Genomic DNA, 19,137 nt, shown 5'->3' with positions numbered 1-19,137 from the left:
AAAACTGATGCTTGAAGAGGTTAAGTCAGTTTGCCTACTTCATACCAATAAAATGTGTATTTATATTCCTATATTTCTGGCTCAAAGCTGAGCTGTTACCACCCAGGTAGAGCCATGGTGAGAGTATTTTCCACACTGAAAACTGAAAGTGGTGATGTCACAGATATGCTTCAGTCTTTGTAGACAATGGTTCATGATATGTGCCATCGTGGTTTCCTGGCATGCAGTAGGCCTGTTTTTCACTTTGTAGGATGCTATCAAAGTCAGATGGGGCAATCTGAGGCCTTACTTGCCAAGTCCTCTGGGAAGGAGACCCCAGCCTTCCTCTCAGGTACTGGGAAATTGTGGATCTATTTTTAATTATTCAGCAATAAAAGGATTTCTCCTTTATCTCCCCTCTCCTCCTCAGAGGTAAACTTTGAGACCAGTATTGGGTATTTCCTAGGAGACACTTCTTCATGGTTTTGCACATAGGATGTGTTTCTTTTCCTTAATATACATGGGACAGTATTGTACACGTCAAACTTGCAGTCACCCTTTTTCACAAAATGATTTATCTTAGACATCTTTCTTTGTCTACCTTGTACTTTCCCCGCCCCCTCTTGCATTTTTAATAGTAAACGCTCACTGAGGAAGTTCAGTGATGGGAGGGGGAGGAAGAATATCCAGTAAACCTAATTAAAGATTAAAACAATAGTTACTTTGGAATCCAAATTTAGAAATGTTTTAAGATTGTGATTAAATATATGTAACATAAAATTTACCATTTTAACCATTGTTAGGTTTACAATTCAGTGATATTAAGTCCACTTACACTGTTGTACAATTATTACCATTGTCCATCTCCAGAGCTCTTTGTTTTCCACTAAACTCTGTACCCATAAAACACCAGCTCTCCATTCCTTCCTCTTCAGCCCCTGGCAGCCACTATTCTACTTACTGTCTGTGTGAATTTGACTACTCTAGGTGGCTCATATAAGTGGAATCATACAGTATTTGTCTCTTTGTCCAGCTTATTGCACTTCGAATGGTGTCTCTGAGGTTCAGCCGAGTTGTAGCAGGTAATAGAATTTCCTTCTTTCAAAGTTTGAATAATATAGCCCATTGTATGTATGTGCATTTGTTTACCTATCCGTCTGTCAATGGACACTTGGGTGGTTGTACCTTTTCGCTCTTGGGAATAATGCTGCCATGAACATGGGGATGCAGATTTTTGAGTCCCTGCTTTAAATTCTTCTGGGAAAATAACCAGAAGTGGAATTGCTGGATCATATGATAATTTGATGTTAACTCACTCTTTTCAAATACTGCACAACCTTCCACTGTGTACTTCATATGTTTATTGGCAGTTCAGGTTGTCTTTTCTGTAAATTGCCCATTCTCCGGTTTGATTTTTAGTGGGACTTTAAACAATATTTATATAATCCCGGTAGTCTTTATCTGTTGTATATATGGCAACTTAGACACATTTAAACATGTTTCTTTCTTTTTTTTTTTGTTAAACATGTGTCTACATCATTCAGATCCAAGACCTTGTCCTTATCTCTTTGATTATTTAAGGAACAGTTATTGATAAGAGTTTTTATTGTTATAAAAATAAAAGGAGACAGGCAGCCATCTGTATGCAGCAAAGGGTCTACTTCTTTGTAGGTGTTCCATAAATATTTACCAAATGATTAAATAATATACTTTTGAACAGCCCATGACTATGATCAGTCAACTAGAAACTGAACTAAATTCTTACTGATACATCACAGCACAGTCTTCCGTAAGTTTAACCTTGTTGACCAGTCTCAGGAAAAAAAAAAGCCAAGTGCCTCTGAAATAGTAAATCAAGTTTCTGCTGTTTGATAAGCACTCCAGGGAAACTGTATTGCCATGAGTTTTGTCAAAATGAGGCTAGTTCGTGATCAAATAACTCACAGACTAGAAAGAGTAGAAAAGGAACAGTGGTTCTTTTTTTTTCCACTTTATTTTTTATTAATCTTTAACTAATTTTTAAAATTTGTTTTTATTTGAAGGATAATTGCTTTGCAATATTGTGTTGCTGCTGCTAAGTCGCTTCAGTCGTGTCCGACTCTGTGCGACCCCATAGACGGCAGCCCACCAGGCTCCCCCGTCCCTGGGATTCTCCAGGCAAGAATACTGGAGTGGGTTGCTGTTACCTTCTCCAATGCATGAAAGTGAAAAGTAAAAGTGAAGTCGCTCAGTCGTGTCCGACCCTCAGCAACCCCATGGACTGCAGCCTTATAGGCGCCATCGGTATACCTATGTCCCCTCCCTCTTGAACCTCTCTCCCACCTCCCAGTGGTTCTTAATCATACTTGGTCTTCATCATAATCCTGCAAGGGAAACTTTATCACCCCATTTGACAGATGGGAAGGGCTCAGGATATTGAAGTCACTTGCTGGAGGTCACACAGCTCATGGTGAAGCACAGAGCTGGGAATTCGTCTGTGTCCCTTAAGCGGCTCCTGACTATTATCCTACCCTGTGTTCATGGCCCCCTAACCCTGGATCTGAGTTATTGACAGGCGCCGTGGACAGAAGGTAGCTTTGCAGTGTATTGCCCTGGAAGGGGGGCAGGAGAGGAATCATGGTTTTGCTGGGTGTCCCGGATTGGATGTGGGGATGCAGGCTGGAGTGACTGCATGTCCTTAACCCTCTGAGGTTTACAGCTTCATTGGTGGAGCCCCTCCTCCTCCTGGGGCCGCTTCCCTGAGGCCCTGCTAAATCCAGCGGCTGGAGGAGGTTCCTAAAGCCAGCATGAAGGCTCCAGCTTATCATCCCTTGGGAATGGCTCTCCTTATCTCCTGGGGGATGCTGCCTCCTGACTGTAGCCCCCAGAGATCTCTGCATTTCCCAACTCTAACCATACTGGGAGCTTTCAGCCCATAACTTAACACGGACTTGTATTTATTCTTGTATTGGTCTCTAAACTTTGTTCCTTGTCACATAGGCAGATAAATAGTGACTCCTCTGGGGTTAGAGACCTGCATTATGTGTTTTGGTTTTTTTTTTGTACACAACTCCCTTTAAATACAGCTCTAGAGCCAAATAGTGACTGATAAAGTATATTTTCAGTGAACCATTTCAGAGCCTCTGTAACCATAGAGTCAGCTGAGAATAATTAGCATGAACAACTTCTCAGAAGAAAGATGTGGGGAATGCTTCAAATTGAATTTTATGTTTCTGGGAAGAAAGTTGTGTATCTGTTTTTAAATGCAATCAGCATAACTTTAAGGGGAAAAGCCCCAGAGTATCATTTATTGTTTTCCCAGTTCTCATGTTGACTTCCCAGGCTTGTTGTTGTTTTTCAGTCACTAAGTCTTCTCTGAGTCTTAGCGACCCCATGGACTGCAGCACACCAGGCATTCTTGTCATTCACTATCTCCCAGAGTTTGCTCAAACTCATGTCTATGGAGTTAGTGTTGCTCTCTAACCACCTCATCCTCTGTCGTCCCCTTCTCCTTTGGCCTTCCATCTTTCCGAGCATCAGGGGTTTTTTCCAGTGAGTCAGCTCTTCGCATCAAGTGGCCAAAGTATTGGAGCTTCAGCATCAGTCCTTCCAATGAATATTCAGGGTTAATTACATTTAGGATTGATTGATTTGATTTAACTTCCCAAGCTTCCCTTGTGGCTCAGCTGGCACAGAATCTACCTGTAAGGCGGGAGACCTGGGTTTGATCCCTGGGTTGGGAAGATCCCCTGGAGAAGGGAATGGCTACACACTCCAGTATTCTGGCCTGCAGAATTCCATGGACAAGTCCATGGGGTCGTCAAGAGTCGGACATGACTGAGCGACTTTCACTTCAAACTTCACTTCAAACTTCCCAGGCTTAGGTGTAGCTAATTCTCCAGAAATGTCTATTCTAGGGCCTGTGAAAATAGTGTCCCAAGGGAACCCAAGATGGTGGTGGTGGAGGTGGTGGCAGTAGAGATGAGGGGAAGGACCCATATTTTGCTTGATGACCTGAAAGTTAATCTCTCCTTTTTCTAAAATATTTATCAATAATTATTATTATTTTTTGGTCATGCCATGCTGTTTGTGAGATCTTTATTCTTTCACCAGAGGTTGAACCCGGACCTTCAGCAGTGAAAACATGAAGTCCTAATGACTGGACCACCAGGGAATTCCCATAATCTATCCTTTTGATGTTAATTTTTAAATTGAAGTATAATTGACATATTTGTTTCAGGTATTGTTGTTGTTGTTCAGTTGCTGACTCTTTGCGACCCCAAGGACAGTAGCATGCCAGACTCCTCTGTCCTTCATTCTCTCCTGGAGTTTGCTCAGATTTGTGTCCATTGAGTCAGTGATGCTATCTAACCATCACATCCTCTGCTGCTCCTTCTCCTTTTGCCCTCAATCTTTCCCAACATCAGGTTGGCTCTTTGCATCACGTGGTCAAAGTATTGGGGCTTCAGCTCCCTTCTAATGAATATTCAGGGTTGATTTCCTTTAGGAATGGCTGGTTTGACCTTGCAGTCGAGGTTTCAGGTATACAACAGTGATTCAATATTTTTGTAAATTACAAAGTTATCACAATATTACAGACTGTATTTCCTGTGCTGTACATTGTGTCCCTGTGACTTACTTATTTTGTGACTGGTAGTTTGTACCTCTTAATCCTCTTCATCTATTTCACCCATCCTCCAGCCCCGCTTCGTGATCGTAACTTAAAATAGCCTTTGGAACTGTGATCCAAATCCCATAGGGACTTTCTGTTTGCTGCAAGTTTGTGGAACATTTTTAAACACAAAAGAGCCAGGAAGCTCACTCTTGTAACATGTGATCCGCCTGTGCCAGCCCGAATCTCAGCCATATAGTTTTGTTGTAAGTTCTACTTACCCAGCCGCTCTCACCTTTGAAACTGTCCCCAGGTGATCTACTGATACCTGTTTTGTTTATAGAAGTTCTCACTGAAAGAAACAGTGCACCCCGATAATGGAATCCTCTTCTCTCGTTGCTTCACTACAAGTCTTTAACAATCCAGCACCCAGAGGACCTCCACTGTTGTTGTGCCCAGAACTCAGAGGCCCTGTGAAGAGCCATAATTAGTGTGAATAGGAACCTTTGACAACCGTGGAAGAAAGGAATGAAGACTAGTCTCATTGCCCCTGGCAACCAAAATACCTGACTCTATCAGGTACTTCCCTCTCAGGTGTGGAAGGCTCTTTGTTCTCACTTCCCAGGTAAGACAGGATGTGTCTATACCGGGGGCCCCAAATTGTGGTCGTCAGCAGTCTCTATGTGGAGAGAGGTTGCTGGTTTCACTCAAGGAAGCCAGGAAAGACTGATTCCCCTGTCACTGAAAATCTTTGTCCTCAGGAGGTGCTCAAAAGCTTGTGATTTGCACAGAGGTCTTTCTGAAGCAGCAAGGTTTGTGAGCAGACTTGCTCCCTGGCCATGAAGAGAATCGGTCAGTAACATCATGAAGGGTTTGTGCTGTCCAATGTGGGAGCTTCAGTGTGGCTATCAACTTTTAAATGAGTTCAAGGGAAATAAAATTCATCATTCAGACTCTCAGTGGTGGTCAAGTGGCTAGGACTCTGCACTCCCAATGCAAGGGGCCTGGATTTGATCCCTGGTTGGGGAACTAGATCCCACATCTGCAAGTAGAAGACCTCACATGCCACAAATAAGACCCAGTGCAGCCAAATACACAAAATAAGCTAAAAAAAAATTCAGTCTCTCAGTTGCATTAGCTGTGATGTTTTACATGCTCAGTAGCTTGTGTGGCCGGAGAAGGCAATGGCATCCCACTCCAGTACTCTTGCCTGGAAAATCCCATGGATGGAGGAGCCTGGTAGGCTGCAGTCCATGGGGCCGCTAAGAGTTGGACATGACTGAGCGACTTCACTTTCACTTTTTACTTTCATGCATTGGAGAAGGAAATGGCAACCCACTCCAGTGTTCTTGCCTGGAGAATCCCAGGGAGGGGAGGGCCTGGTGGGCTGCCATCTATGGAGTTGCACAGAGTCGGACACGACTGAAGCGACTTCGCAGCAGCAGGAGTAGCAGCTTGTGTGGCTGGTGGCTTCTGTACCGAACATTTCTGTCACCGTAGAACGTTCTATTGGACAGCATCACTCGAAGGCGTACCACTTAACAGAAGCCACTTTACTGGTTCTAGGCAGTGGTTTAAGTGCAGTTTCTGAGGGACCCAAGTGAGGCTAGAGTAAGGATATAAGGGTCGAAATCAAGGTGTACGCAGAGCACAGATGTGGTGATTGGAGTGAAAATGATACTTTCAATAAACATTTATTTCTTAAATATAGCACTCGAGTCAATGTCACTCAAATGAGCATCAGAAATCTTGGTACTTGTGCAAGACACCAGTTCTGTCATTTTCGCATGCCTATCCTGTAAGTTGAAGCAGGAAATAAATCAGACTAAGCTGTGATAAACTGAAAAATGAACAATCACAAAGAGTCACTACAATCTTCAGATGGGGGAATGCAGGATGATTTGCAGAGTAGGGGACACGCAAGCAAAATTTGATGAGTGATAGAAAGCTTGGCAAATAGATAAGGAGAACGTGCCAAACAGAAGGAACTGCACAAACCTGGAGAACTGTAAGAAGTTAGCTGGCAGAGCAATGTGGGGGGTGGGGAAGGAGAGAAGCAGGTGCGGTCGCCACATTTTGTGGGTCCTGTGTAAAATGAAGGCTTCCCAAGTGGCTCAGTGGTAAAGAATCCACCTGCCAGTGCAGGACACGCAAGATGTGGGTTTGATCCCTGGGTCAGGAAGATTCCCTGGAGAAGCAAGTGGCAACCCACTCCAGTATCCTTGTCTAGAAAATCCCATGGACGGAGGAGCTTGGCGGGCTACAGTCCATGAAGCTGCAAAGCCAGACAGACATGACTGAGCACAGCATAGGATACACATGGTGCAAAAGGCAAATGCAGGGCCCTCGCTCAAAAATTCTTCAGAATTTCAAGACAGCAACAGCTGAGCGTTAAATCCATCATGGGGTCCCAGGCAAAAGCACAGCTCACACGAGCCCAGGAGGCCATGCTGATGGCAGGAAAGGAAGTTAAAGGGAAAGACAGGCCGATACCGTCTAGGGCTTCTAGGTCAGGCTGTGGTGTTCAGACTGTGTCCTCAAGGCAGCTGAGAGCCTTAAGAGACTTTTAAGTGGGGCTGGGGCAAGATCAGGCTTGAGCACTGAAGGGCTTGGCGGGAAGGCTGGTTAAGAAGCCACTGAAATGGCCTGGGGAGAGAGAGGACGAGGATGGGAGAAGTAACAGTGGACAGAGAGGAGATGAGATTCAGTGAACTTGATAACAGGACTTCGGGCTTGAAGCCTTGTTTGCTGTGGTGCGGGCCGGGCCGCCCTCCGCTGCGATCCTGTGTCCCTCGTTCTTTGCAGGTTCTCAGGCTTTGGGTTTCTGTGAGCCCTCAGGAGGCCGAAGGCTGAGGATGGAGGAAGATGGCAGGTGCCGATGTCATACCCCAAGTCGCTCACCAAGCACCCCTTTGGGCCCACTCCTCCTTTTGCCACATGAAGCAGAGGTTCCCTTGCCCCAGCTCTGGGGGGAACCAAAGCACCCGCCCCCCTCTCCACTCCAGTCCCAGACACCCCGCCTTTAGCAGAAGCTCAGTCAGCATTGTTTCCTTACGGCCTCCCTGGGATTTGCATTTCCTGACTTGGGGTGTTTGTGACATTCCAGGGGCCATTATCAGAGGGTTTGACTCTATTTCCTGAGGGAATCAGGTCTCGTTTTTTCCGCGGGGTTGGCGGCGGAGGTGAGGGAGCCGGTGTGGACAAGGCGCCCACTCCGAGCGAGCGGCGCGGAGGGAATGAAAGAGGAGCCCCTCCAGCGCCCCCAGACCGCAGACAACGCGGAAGGAAGCCGGTGTGTATTCGCTGCCAGGCGGTGTGTGCCAGGGCTCCTCTCTTTTCATAGGCTGTCTCTTCTCATCCTCATGACAATGCCTGAAGGTGAGCGCAGGGGCCCCCCTTTTGCACATGAACACCCAGCGGTCATGGGCAGGATGTGGATTAGAACCCTGGGGTCCCCCACCCCCACCCCTCTCTGGTCTCAGCGAGGGAACAGCCCCATCCCTTAGCTTCTATTTGACAGATGGAAAAACCAAACAGAGGAGGCACCAACCGTGAGCCGGTCCTGGATAAAGTGAGGGGAAACTGTTTCTCAAGTGAGTGTGATTTTATGTAGACCTTGCATGGAATGGATGTCTCCATTAATTAGCTTATTTAAAACAACAAACAAACAAGCAAAAAACCACCCAAACAACCAAACATTGGGAGTCTGGTCTGACTCACAAAGGGACACGGGAGGCATATTTAGTGCCTCCGAAGGGAAATAAAACCCCCATGTCGCAGAGTGAAGTCGGCACAAGTTTATGAATGGCTGGGTTGCGTGGTTTCAAGAAAAATCTTAGAAACGACACAGGAATATTCTTGTTTGGTGGCCAGTCTGACGTGGTGCATCTTGGCACATTTTAGAAACTGGAGGATGTGGTGGGGCAGGTGGGAGGAGAGAGAGACCAGTCTAAGGGCAGGGTGGCTACAGGCTTCTGGGGTTAGAGAGCATCCTTTGTACCCGGAGCTCTAACAAGCTGGGAACACATCGATTTTGGGAGGATCCATGAGGACCAGAGGATTGAAAACCGGGGGAGCTGTGTTTCCAGCCTGAGAGGTCTTGGACGAATGTTCCAGGTGACTACTAGCTCAGAAGCCAAGGCTGCTTTTTCAGGCTGGTCTCATGTTTAACCTGGGATATTCATCTTTATAAGCAGGAAAGAGCTCTCTTGGACACAAAAGTTTGGCTGAGAGAAAAAGTCTACAACCTGTGGCTCTGGATTAAAGGGCTCGGCCTCTGGGGGCATCTTCCAGGCTGCAAAAAGGGCCAGGCTGCTGGAAGGGCACTTGAAACAAATAAAACAGTGACTCCCAAACTCACCCATATGTCACCTTCTTCCAGAAAAATACCCTCTGTAATTAATTAGTTACAAGCTGTAGAGAATGAAATCCAATTTACCTGTCAAAGAGAAAGACTGAATTCCGGCCCCCAACCCAGATTGCTGGGAGCCAGTGTGGCTCCTTCCTTCCCCCAGCCCCACCTTTTTCCCCCCACCTCCTAGATTTGAGAAGACTGAAAAAAAATAAAATAGAAAAGTTGGGAAAATCCTCTAAAGACACACAGTGTTCCAAGCACAATCAGACCACTAATTACTGTTAAGCCCAAGCCCTTTTTTGTGTTCTGAGGGGGGCTTCAGTGTGTAGAGACCACTTGGGTCTTTTCATGAGTTGGGGCTAACCGCTGAATAGCAGGGTTTTTTTTCTTCTCCTTTTCAACATTTGCTTACTGCCTGCCTTCTTCCCCTTCATCTTCATCTTTATCATCATCTCCCCCTCCTTCTTTTTCTTTCCTCCTGTTTTTTTTTTTTTTCTTTCTCCGTTTTTCCTTTTTGCTTTTCTGATAGCATTTTTCTTCTGGCGTTGTGTTTTAAGTCTCTAAATGAAACTTGACTGCCCCCACGGCCGGCTGGAGAAGCACAAAGGCCGCCCATTCCACTGGCTACAGTAACGCCATTGTGTGTCCTAACAATGCACTAATTGGCGGTGACAATTGTGGGGTTGGGGAGGATGAGGGGGGCCGCTCTTTTCCAATCAGCCGGCCACTGAAATAAAGGGACGGGAGGAAGACGGGAGGCCCAGGTTCCTGATGGAGAGGGGGAAGAGACCCACAGAGGGGGCGCAGTGCTGGCGTTTGTGCTGGGCCTTCTCAATTAAAAATAAAAACAAAGGAGAAAAGAATTATTTTGAAAAAAAAAAAAAAAGTACAGACTATGCTGCAAACAACTTCAGGGTCCTTGACCCGCTCCAGGGGGATAGGAGATGGAAGGGAGCCAAGGTAAGGCATGGTGAGCACCCTTTGGGAAGGGAAGCTTGAATCAGTTGACCTGCACATCCAACATATCTGTGTTTCTGCAAACTGATGCAAAAGTGGGGGAGTTTGGTGAGAAAACGTTTTGAGAGGAATACCGGACAGGATAGTTAAGAGGCAAGTGCTGAGGACAGTGAGTAGTGAAGTCCTCGATTCAGCCACATTTCTCAAGAAGGGGAAGCCAGCGAGGGAGAAGGAGGCTTCCATTTATTGGATGGTGGTAGATTTGTTGTTGTTTAGTCAGTCAGTCGTGTCCGACTCTTGTGACCCCATGGACTATAGCCCCCCAGGCTCCTCTGTCCATGGGATTTCCCAGGCAAGAATATTGGAGTGGGTTTCTGTTTCCTTCTCCAGGGGAACCTTCCTGAGCCAGGATCGAACCTGAGTCTCCTGCACTGCAGGCAGATTCGTTACCACTGGGCCACCTGGATAAGATGTTCATAAACTCCAGGAGCTGCAGAAGATGATTCTGACTTTTAAAATGGTCGGGAAGGGGGAGCTGGGCAAAATGGTAAACAAGAACAGAATGATAACCAAATAGTACTGTTGAGCCCACAGGGCCTGCTGGAGATGTCCCCCAAATCTCAGAACCCCAACCCCTGGAGCCAGCAAGAGCCTCAGAGCCACTGGGTTCCAGCTCACAGCCCGGCTTTACACAGAATGAGCCACCTTCCCAGACCAGCCTCAAAAGGACCCACTCCCAGAAACTTTCCTGGCCCGGTGATATGGACCCACGTGCTGTCCACGCTCTCCCCCTATACCCTGGATGCCTCTCCTCTCTTTCTGTGTGTCAGGTCCAGTGCTAAATGCCCTGTCTGCATTATTTCACTGAAATCTCACCACAGCCCCATAACCTGATGACTGTTATTATCCCCAGAGAGAAGGAGATAACGACTTGCCCGAGGTCACCGAGCATCATAGCTGAGGAGCTAGGAATCTTAACAGTTGCAATAACAGCACTGGTGAACACTGCCCTCTTGGCTTCAGGGAGCACCTCTCTCCATTCACTCTATGTACATTTTGGGTTGGGGGTGAGGAGGCAGGGAGGCTGTGCTCCAGCAGCTCCAGCATCTAATAGAACACTTGACATATGGGAGGCCTCCAAAAGCTTTGTTGACCAAAGAGGGCGGCAGGGAGGGCTCTAGGACTGGCAGACATTCTGTCCTTGTGGGTCTTAGACTTCAGGCTACATCAGGATCCCCTGTGGGGGAAATTGTTAAAATACAGGTCTCCCCTCCTGTCCCCATGTACCCAGGTCATGAGTGAACTGAGAGTGTGCACTTCTAATACATCCCCAGCTGATGTTGTGAAGCTGGTCTGGGCACCACAGTTTGAGAAGGGCTGCTCTAGTTCCTGCATAATGTTCACATTGCATCAGGGATTCCATTCCTGCCATTATCGCTGGTTTTGTTATTGTTGTTGGTTGTTTTTGTAGTCTGAGATCAGAAGTTTTATTAAGGAGAAATTAAGGGTGAAAAGTTTTGACCATTGTTGTTGTTGTTCAGTCATTAAGTTGTGTCTGGCTCTTTGTGACCCCATGGCCTGCAGCATATCTGGCTTCCCTGTCCTTCGCCATCTCCTGAAGTTTGCTCAAATTCATGCTCATTGAGTCGATGATGCCATCCAACCATCTCATCCTCTGTTGTCCCCTACTCCTCCTGCCTTCAATCTTTACCAGCATCAGCGTCTTTTCCAAAGACTCAGCTCTTTGCATCAGGTGGCCAAAGTATTGCAGCCTCACCTTCAGTTCTTCCAATGAATATTTAGGGTTGATTTCCTTTAGGATTGATTGGTTTGATCTTGTAGTCCAAGGGACTCTCAAGAGCCTTCTCCAGCACCACAGTTCAAGAGCATCAATTCTTTGGTGCTCAGCCTTCTTTATGGTCCAATTCTCACACCCATACATGACCACTGGAAAAACCATAGCTTTGACTATATGGACCTTTGTTGGCAAAGTGATGCCTATGCTTTTTAATATGCTGTCTAGGTTTGTCATAGCTTTGACCATAATGAGAAATAATCTTAGATTCTTTCCTACTTTAAGAAACAGCCTTAATCAAACAGTGATTTATATCTGATTTAAAAAATAAGATGATCAGTGATATGCCCAACTAACAACACTGCAAACAATGACGTGCTTTAGAACATATCTAAATAGAATATTTTATTTGGGAAGACTGTCTTGGAGAGTTCTTTTCTCATCAATTTTTGTGGCTCTTAATTTTATGTCATGAATATTGTATACTTTAAAGTGAAATCCTCCTCCAGTGGAAGAATTGAATAAAGAGGATTTTAATTCTAAAGTCCTTTCGGTGAGGGCATCTCGGCAGATGGGTAAGAAGTTGAGGAACCCACCCCTGGGGACCCCCAACATGTTGGCTCAGGAGCTAGTGCCTTGGGTCCCAACATGGTGCCAGGGAACAGACAGGACCCTCTGCACTGGGGGAAACTGCCTCCCTGCAAATAAAGGGTTCTGAGTCCACTCAGTTCTCTAGGAACCAACCCTGTTTCTTGAGCTAGGCCTTTCAATTAGTCAGGTATTCAGCATCCATTGGTAAGTCACTATCGTCATGTCGGGGGTGCAGCAGACTTCCTGAAATGCCCTCTTTTCTCAATTAAAGGCAACTTTTCCTCCAGCTTTGGTGCAGCTTTCTGAATGGAGAGGTCGAGGATGATGCAGCCTGGCAGTGCTCACTCTTGTGTGTTCTTGTCTGCTGGCTGCATGGGCTGGCATGAATAGGCCAGGGGGTACTGTCCTCCGAAGAGACTGGGACCCCTGCTCCCTAAAGAAGGAGAAAGCGAAGCTGGAATGGAACCATAGCTCTTTACAGTGTGTCAAGCCTTCAGGAGGAGCACCTTATTTTGTAAAATCTTTACTGTCAGAACCACCAAAACAAAACAAGGTATTTGGGGGATCATGAGATAAATTTGATTTGAGATTGAGCAGCAGATGATAACAAGAATTATCACTACTTTTGTTCAGTGTGTAACGGCATTGTGACTCTGTAGAAGAAAAATAAACATCTTTTGTAGATGTGTGCTAAAGCACATCAGCATGAAATATCATTATGTCTGAGATGGTCTCTGATATTTTCTCAAAAAAAGAAGAAAAACAAGAGTAGGTGGAACAAACAAGGCAAACATCGAATAATTTTTATTTTTAAAAAAGTTTATTTTTACCTCCAAATATCCCCATGGTGGGCTGCAAATGAACTGACTATTGGGGTTCCAGGGGGACAGGTTTGGGGCTGATTTGGGCAGAGCTAGTTCCCAGGACTTGCTGGTTGTTGGACCACATGCTGATTTTGATATACGTGTGCCACAAGTACTGGCACTTGGCAAACTCCATCAGTCAGTGCCGGGCCTCTGCTGTCCCCTTCCCCTTGGTGTGGAACTGAACTTGCATGAGCAAGAGGTATTTCCTGAGATGTGTATCATTAGACATCTCCTCTGGGCACTGGGGCTGCAGTGGCTGCTTCCTTGGTGGCCTCACTCCTGGGTAGCAGTGAGAAAGCCATCTGGGGAGCTTGACCCAGTTTAGAATTCACATTCACTTCCCTGCCTGTGCAATTGGAATTTATTTCCTCTGCAAAAGGCTTGACTCTCAGAGCAAAATACCTCCAGCTGGGCTTGAGTATGCGTGCAGTGATCCTAATGGAGAAAGATTCTGGTTTATTTTCCTAACAGCATGCACCTTGCGGTCTCCTTGGAACCCGGCATTATTAAGAGTGTGCCATCACAATACAGCGCGGAAGCTAAGGCAATTTGGATGTCCTTGGGCCCCAAATTAATATGTGCTTTGTATAGTCTTGTAATCTGGAAGGCAATTTTCCATAACACAGTGAGAGATGTTCCTTTTATACATTTGAGATAATTTAGCTCAATGTTCATTTGAAAAAATGATGGTGCTAATAGCGGCTCTTCAGCTTCAGAACAACAAACCGTCCTGGGAGAGCACAGAAGCCATGGAAAGTGATTCTCATATCAGGCTGTCTGGAAGGGATTGGATAAAAGCTGGAGGAATTTCCCCCAGACCAACAGCTGCCTGAGATTGTATGGCAGGATCTGAAATACTGTATGAACCCATGAACTTGAACTGATTGGCTTAAAACCAATAGCTCTTAATGGAGGAATATGAGATAGAGCGGGAGGCGAGGGGGTTATTATGAATCTCCTGATTGTCCAGGTAAATTGTAAGTCATTGCACATAAATCAGAATTTCTGTATGCTCAGCTGTGGGAACAGTTTGTTCTTCCTGCTGGACCTTTCTGTCCAAGCTATGAAGGAATAGATGCAAACAAGGGCGGATAAATGAATCTGCTGTGTGGGTTTTGCCTTGGGCTTCCTGAGTATTATATACCAGGGGCCATTGTTCTCTTGGGGAAGGAATCCTCTACTTTAATCAGAATCTAATACAGTAATAAAAATCCACTTTAAACACCCCCCCACCCCCACAACTCGGCCCCACTCAAGTCAATAATGTAATTTTTAAGGGTGCTGCTTTAGAACAAGTCCCAAGTTCATTTCTACTTGCATCCTTGCCCTTTGGAAACACTGTCTTTCTACAGTGATTCTCAATAAAGTCTTTGCTGTGGAGGTTCCCCCTCTGGTAAGCACTGTGGGAATGGAGCAGATCACATCTTTTATAAGACTGAACCATTTGTACAAGTGCTCCATCAATGAGGGATATTTGTCATCATCAAAGTTGCTGACTTCATAAAACGAGGAGAGGGGGAGAACTGTTTCCATTCACCTGCAACTGGCAGGAGAGCTTGAAGATGGTCAGTTCAATAGATGCCTGGATTCAGAATGATTGCGGTTTAATTAAAATCTATAGTTAAAAAAAATAATAATAATAAAATAAAATCTATAGTTTTTCCATGAAGCCAAGGCAAATCTAGACACGGCCTTTCTGGGCAAGAACCACCTAGTGATTTTCCATTTAAACAACACTGTCTGGAGTGATAAGTTTCATGTTTGTCGGGTGGGCCTGACTTGGCAGCAGACTGTCACATGCATACATTTGAGGACAATTGCAGCATAATGAGGAGGAATGAAAGACTGAAAGGAAGGGTACAGGACTGTCTTTGTAGGTCAGCTTAGTCACCTGTGGCCATGACTTCTACTCACCCGGCTGTCTGGCAATGGTATATACTGGATAAATAGACACTAACCACACCCCGGAAGAAAATGAAGAGGGTATAAAGTTCAGGTTTTATGAAAACAATGGCAATCTATGAGCAGCAGGTTCCAAAGTACTGTACCTGTTCGGTGTATGTTGGGAGGAAGGGAGACAACAGCTGTGAGCTGGAGGGCAACTAAGACTGCTCAGTCCCTCTACATACCTTTGACATCTTTCCCACTGTGGACTACCAGTATCCCAAGCGCTTGGCTCTTTCAGGGAAACTTGTTTCATTCAGTCTGCTGCTGCTGCTAAGTTGCTTCAGTTGTGTCCACCTCTGTGCGACCTCATAGACGGCAGCCCACCAGGCTCCCCCGTCCCTGGGATTCTCCAGGCAAGAACACTGGCGTGGGTTGCCATTTCCTTCTCCAATGCATGAAAGTGAAAAGAGAAAGTGAAGTCACTCAGTCATATCTGACTCTTAGCTACCCCATGGACTGCAGCCCCCCAGGCTCCTCCGTCCATGGGGCAGGCAAGAGTACTGGAGTGGGGTGCCATTGCCTTCTCCGTTCATTCAGTCTAGTGGATTTTACCTTTCAGGATGCACAGGGTTCACCCAGGGAACTTTCAAAAAAATACAAATACTCAGGCCCCATCCAGAAAGATTTGGATTCAGTTGTCTGCAATGGGATCCTGAGTTTTGCTTGTATTTTTGTGTTACTCCTGAGGGAACCACCGATTAAAGTCATCATCTAGTGGCTTCATCAAAGGACAGGACTGGAAATGATTCAGGGAGATTCCGATCACATCTCCTGAGGGTGGGGAGAGAGGAAGAGAATGGTGTCTCTTTCCACCCTTTGGAAATGACTTGTGATAATGTGAAAACTTCCTGCAGGTATCCAGTCACTCAGGTTTGCTGCCACTGGGGGAAGGCTAACCCGTCCTGTAAATCACAGGAATCGGGGCTCTGGCTGTGCTCTGTCTAGTTTGGTTCAGTGAAACATTAACTTGTTTCTTTTTATGGTGGATTGTGGCAGGTTGCTTGTGAAGATGAGGTCCAGTTGTTCCTTGGACGGAATGGGCATGAGCTCCAGTCACTTCCCTGGGGGTGGAGGAGGGGCACCTGGGCATGAACTTCTTTAGGTGTGTCCTAGAGAGTGAGGCTCAGAGTCCACCTGGGGTAAATGTTTAACCAGAAGCACCTTTTCTGGTCTCTTCAATGTCTTTGAGTAGGTGAATTTCAGTGGTGCTTTTGAAAGGTTCCGAGTGGACAGTTGTGCCCATGGTCTTTTTTGTGGCCGTGAGGGCCAGCCCTGGGGAAGGTCATGTAGATAGTTTTCATCACTTCTCAGCTCCCAGAGGGTTGCTGTCCTCACAGAGACAAGTCCCCTCTACTTTCACTCTTTGCTCTCAAAGTACGGTCTTCATGGTCTTCAGGAATGATCAGTGGCCTTGCCTAATGGCCTACCATCTGGCACTTGCTCCTCTAATTTGGAGAGTACAGTGGTGATGAAAGCTTGGGGGAAAGCTGGGATAGATGCTCCATGTGGGAGCTGGGGCGGGTTTGTCTCAGATCAGAAAGAAATCATGGTCTGTTTTGGCCAATGAGGCCTATACCACCACATTTGCAATTTTTTCAAAGTTTCACTATATTTTTCATAAGCATAGGAAGGGCTGATGAGAATATTGAGGTTGAAGAAATCAAGAAAAAAATGAAGTCTATAAGATTAAGAGCTATTTTATATATCTATATATCTGAATCATTTTGTTGTATACCTGAAACTGACATTGTGAACCAACTACAGTTAAAAAAAAAAAAGTAAAAATCTTAAGAACTATTTTAAGGTCCCAATAGCTCACTTTCAATAAAGCTTAAATCTTGACTTTGAATTAACATCCAGCGCTTATCTTGGGCTTTCACCACCCCCACAAAAACAGCATTTGAATGGAGTTGTTATGAGAGGAGAAAGTACTTTCTGCATTGTTTATTGAGAGAGAGATAACTTTATACATCAGGAACTGGTGCAGTTAAATTATATGACAGATGACCGTAAAAACTAGGGCTCTTGTCCACAACACAGTTTCTTTTTTTTATTATTACAGTTATTGATATTTTAAAAAATGATGTAAACAAAACTATGGATAACTTATGCCCAAACAAAAGGCAATAAAATCCAGAAAACAGAAATAATACATATATAAGTTACAGTAGATATTAAAATAGCTCAACACAGAGTGACAGAGTAATAGCCCAAGCCCCAAGTTTTAGACAGTTCTGTACAGCATGAACAGAAATAAGAGAAAATGACATCTATCTGACCCAGGAGCGTTAAGAACAAGTTGTGCAAAGACTTCCGCACCCCACGTTCGATACTCTTCATTTGCAACCTACACATTTCCTCTCCTTTTACTGTTCTCTAAAGATAGATTTTTTTTTTTCTTGAATGTTCTAGGATAGGCTGTTCACAATAGGATCCTGAAAGGTGACCAAAATCAGAACCTAAGCCTCTGGTGGTGAAAGCCTAATGTAATAGCTTGGTGGACTGCCCACACCATGTAGAAATGCCTTCACCACAATCCATCCAAGAGGCCTCTCACTTCCCACTTGGAAGACAGGTGGCAAAATAAAAGAAACGCTTTATACAGTAAAGGAAAAGAAAATCCTTGTGTTTGGGTAATTTTTTTCACGTGAAAAAGGCTAAGTTCACTGACTTTACAATTGGAATCTGAATAACCAGTTTAATTTCTCTACCCATTGGCCTTGGTGACATCATGACATTCCCCTGAGTTTGGTTCGTGAAAAGCAAGCAAGCAAAAAGGAGTAATTTGAGAAACAGCATAAAACAGAGTCAAAACATTATGTGGTTGTATCTTTTCTATTTCCTTGTTAAGTGTCAATGGCGCCAAGGAGTGTTTCCACTAGTCTGCTCTGACAATGTGCTTCCAACAGGAACCCTTGTACTCATGAGGTTAAGGCACCAGGTTAAATGAAGGTGAAACGTCTGACATGTGCATGGAATATGTGGGCTCCAAGCGTGCCTGTGTTGAGAGCAGCCAGCAGGGAAGAAGCAAGGTGATCCATATTGAGGCAAAGGACCCTGCAGGCTTCAAGTGGGTCTGCTAGTCTAGACTAGAAGCACGAGGCAGTACTATAAGGCACTCCTAAGGGGTAAAAGACATGAATACGATGGTCAGTGTGAGGAGCCACAAGCCCTAGAGGTCCATCAGCCAGGTTACCAGGCCTGAATCTGGGCTCAGGACTGCGGCAAGGAAGGTCAAGGGAAGGGAAGAGAGGCTGGTCTGCAGCTCAGCGGCCTAGGAGGGTATCTTATTGTGTTGAGTTTCCATAAGCGCCTGAATCTTCTACCTGGGTAACAACTGGATTCACTGCAGACCGTCCTAACAAGATGGCATCTCTCTCTACAGGGAAAATCCTAACAAAACAGCAGCTGTCTTTTCACTCGGGGTTAACAGTGCCTTCCATCACCTTGGAGGCCACTGCAGGAGGAAAGGGCTCTATCGCATGAGCCCTTGGAGCCCATTTAAAATAAAAGCCCCGACGACTGTGGGTGTGCTTGAGATGGTGTCCCACACTTCTGACCTTTGACAATGGCTTTTGACAATGGCTTGGGGTACTGGTACTTCACTGTTGAAACACTGTCCCCCATGACAGAAATCACATTTCTCTGTTTAGATAAGCTGAGCAGGGCTTGTTCACCTGTCACTGGGTTCAAGTAGTGAAGCAGGGCAGTGAGTTCTACTAGACTGAGGATTGGAAGAACGGTGCAGAGGACACAACACTCAGAGCTGTTGTTAATGCCCAGGTGTTGGCAAGGACCAGGGAAAGGAAAACAGAGTGGTTCCAACGACTCAGTTCAGGCCAATGAGGGCACGTTCGCTTCTTTCAGATTTGCCCCAACTCTACTTTTCTCACGTTGTCTTAGAGGAAGAAAAGTAGTGAGACAGGAACCTCAAGCCATAAGGGGGTGGGGGGAACTGCACTTACCTCTCTTTACTGGCAGAAGTAAAAAAAATAAAAAAGAAAGTCACCTTGTGTTGACTCCAGGCAGTATTAGGATCAGGAGCTGAAGATTCACT

Source organism: Oryx dammah, unplaced genomic scaffold, assembly GCF_014754425.2.
Source record: "Oryx dammah isolate SB20612 unplaced genomic scaffold, SCBI_Odam_1.1 HiC_scaffold_27, whole genome shotgun sequence".
NCBI classification, from domain to species: domain Eukaryota; kingdom Metazoa; phylum Chordata; class Mammalia; order Artiodactyla; family Bovidae; genus Oryx; species Oryx dammah.
The sequence above is the reverse complement of the archived record's forward strand: the minus strand, read 5'-3'. Positions refer to the sequence as shown.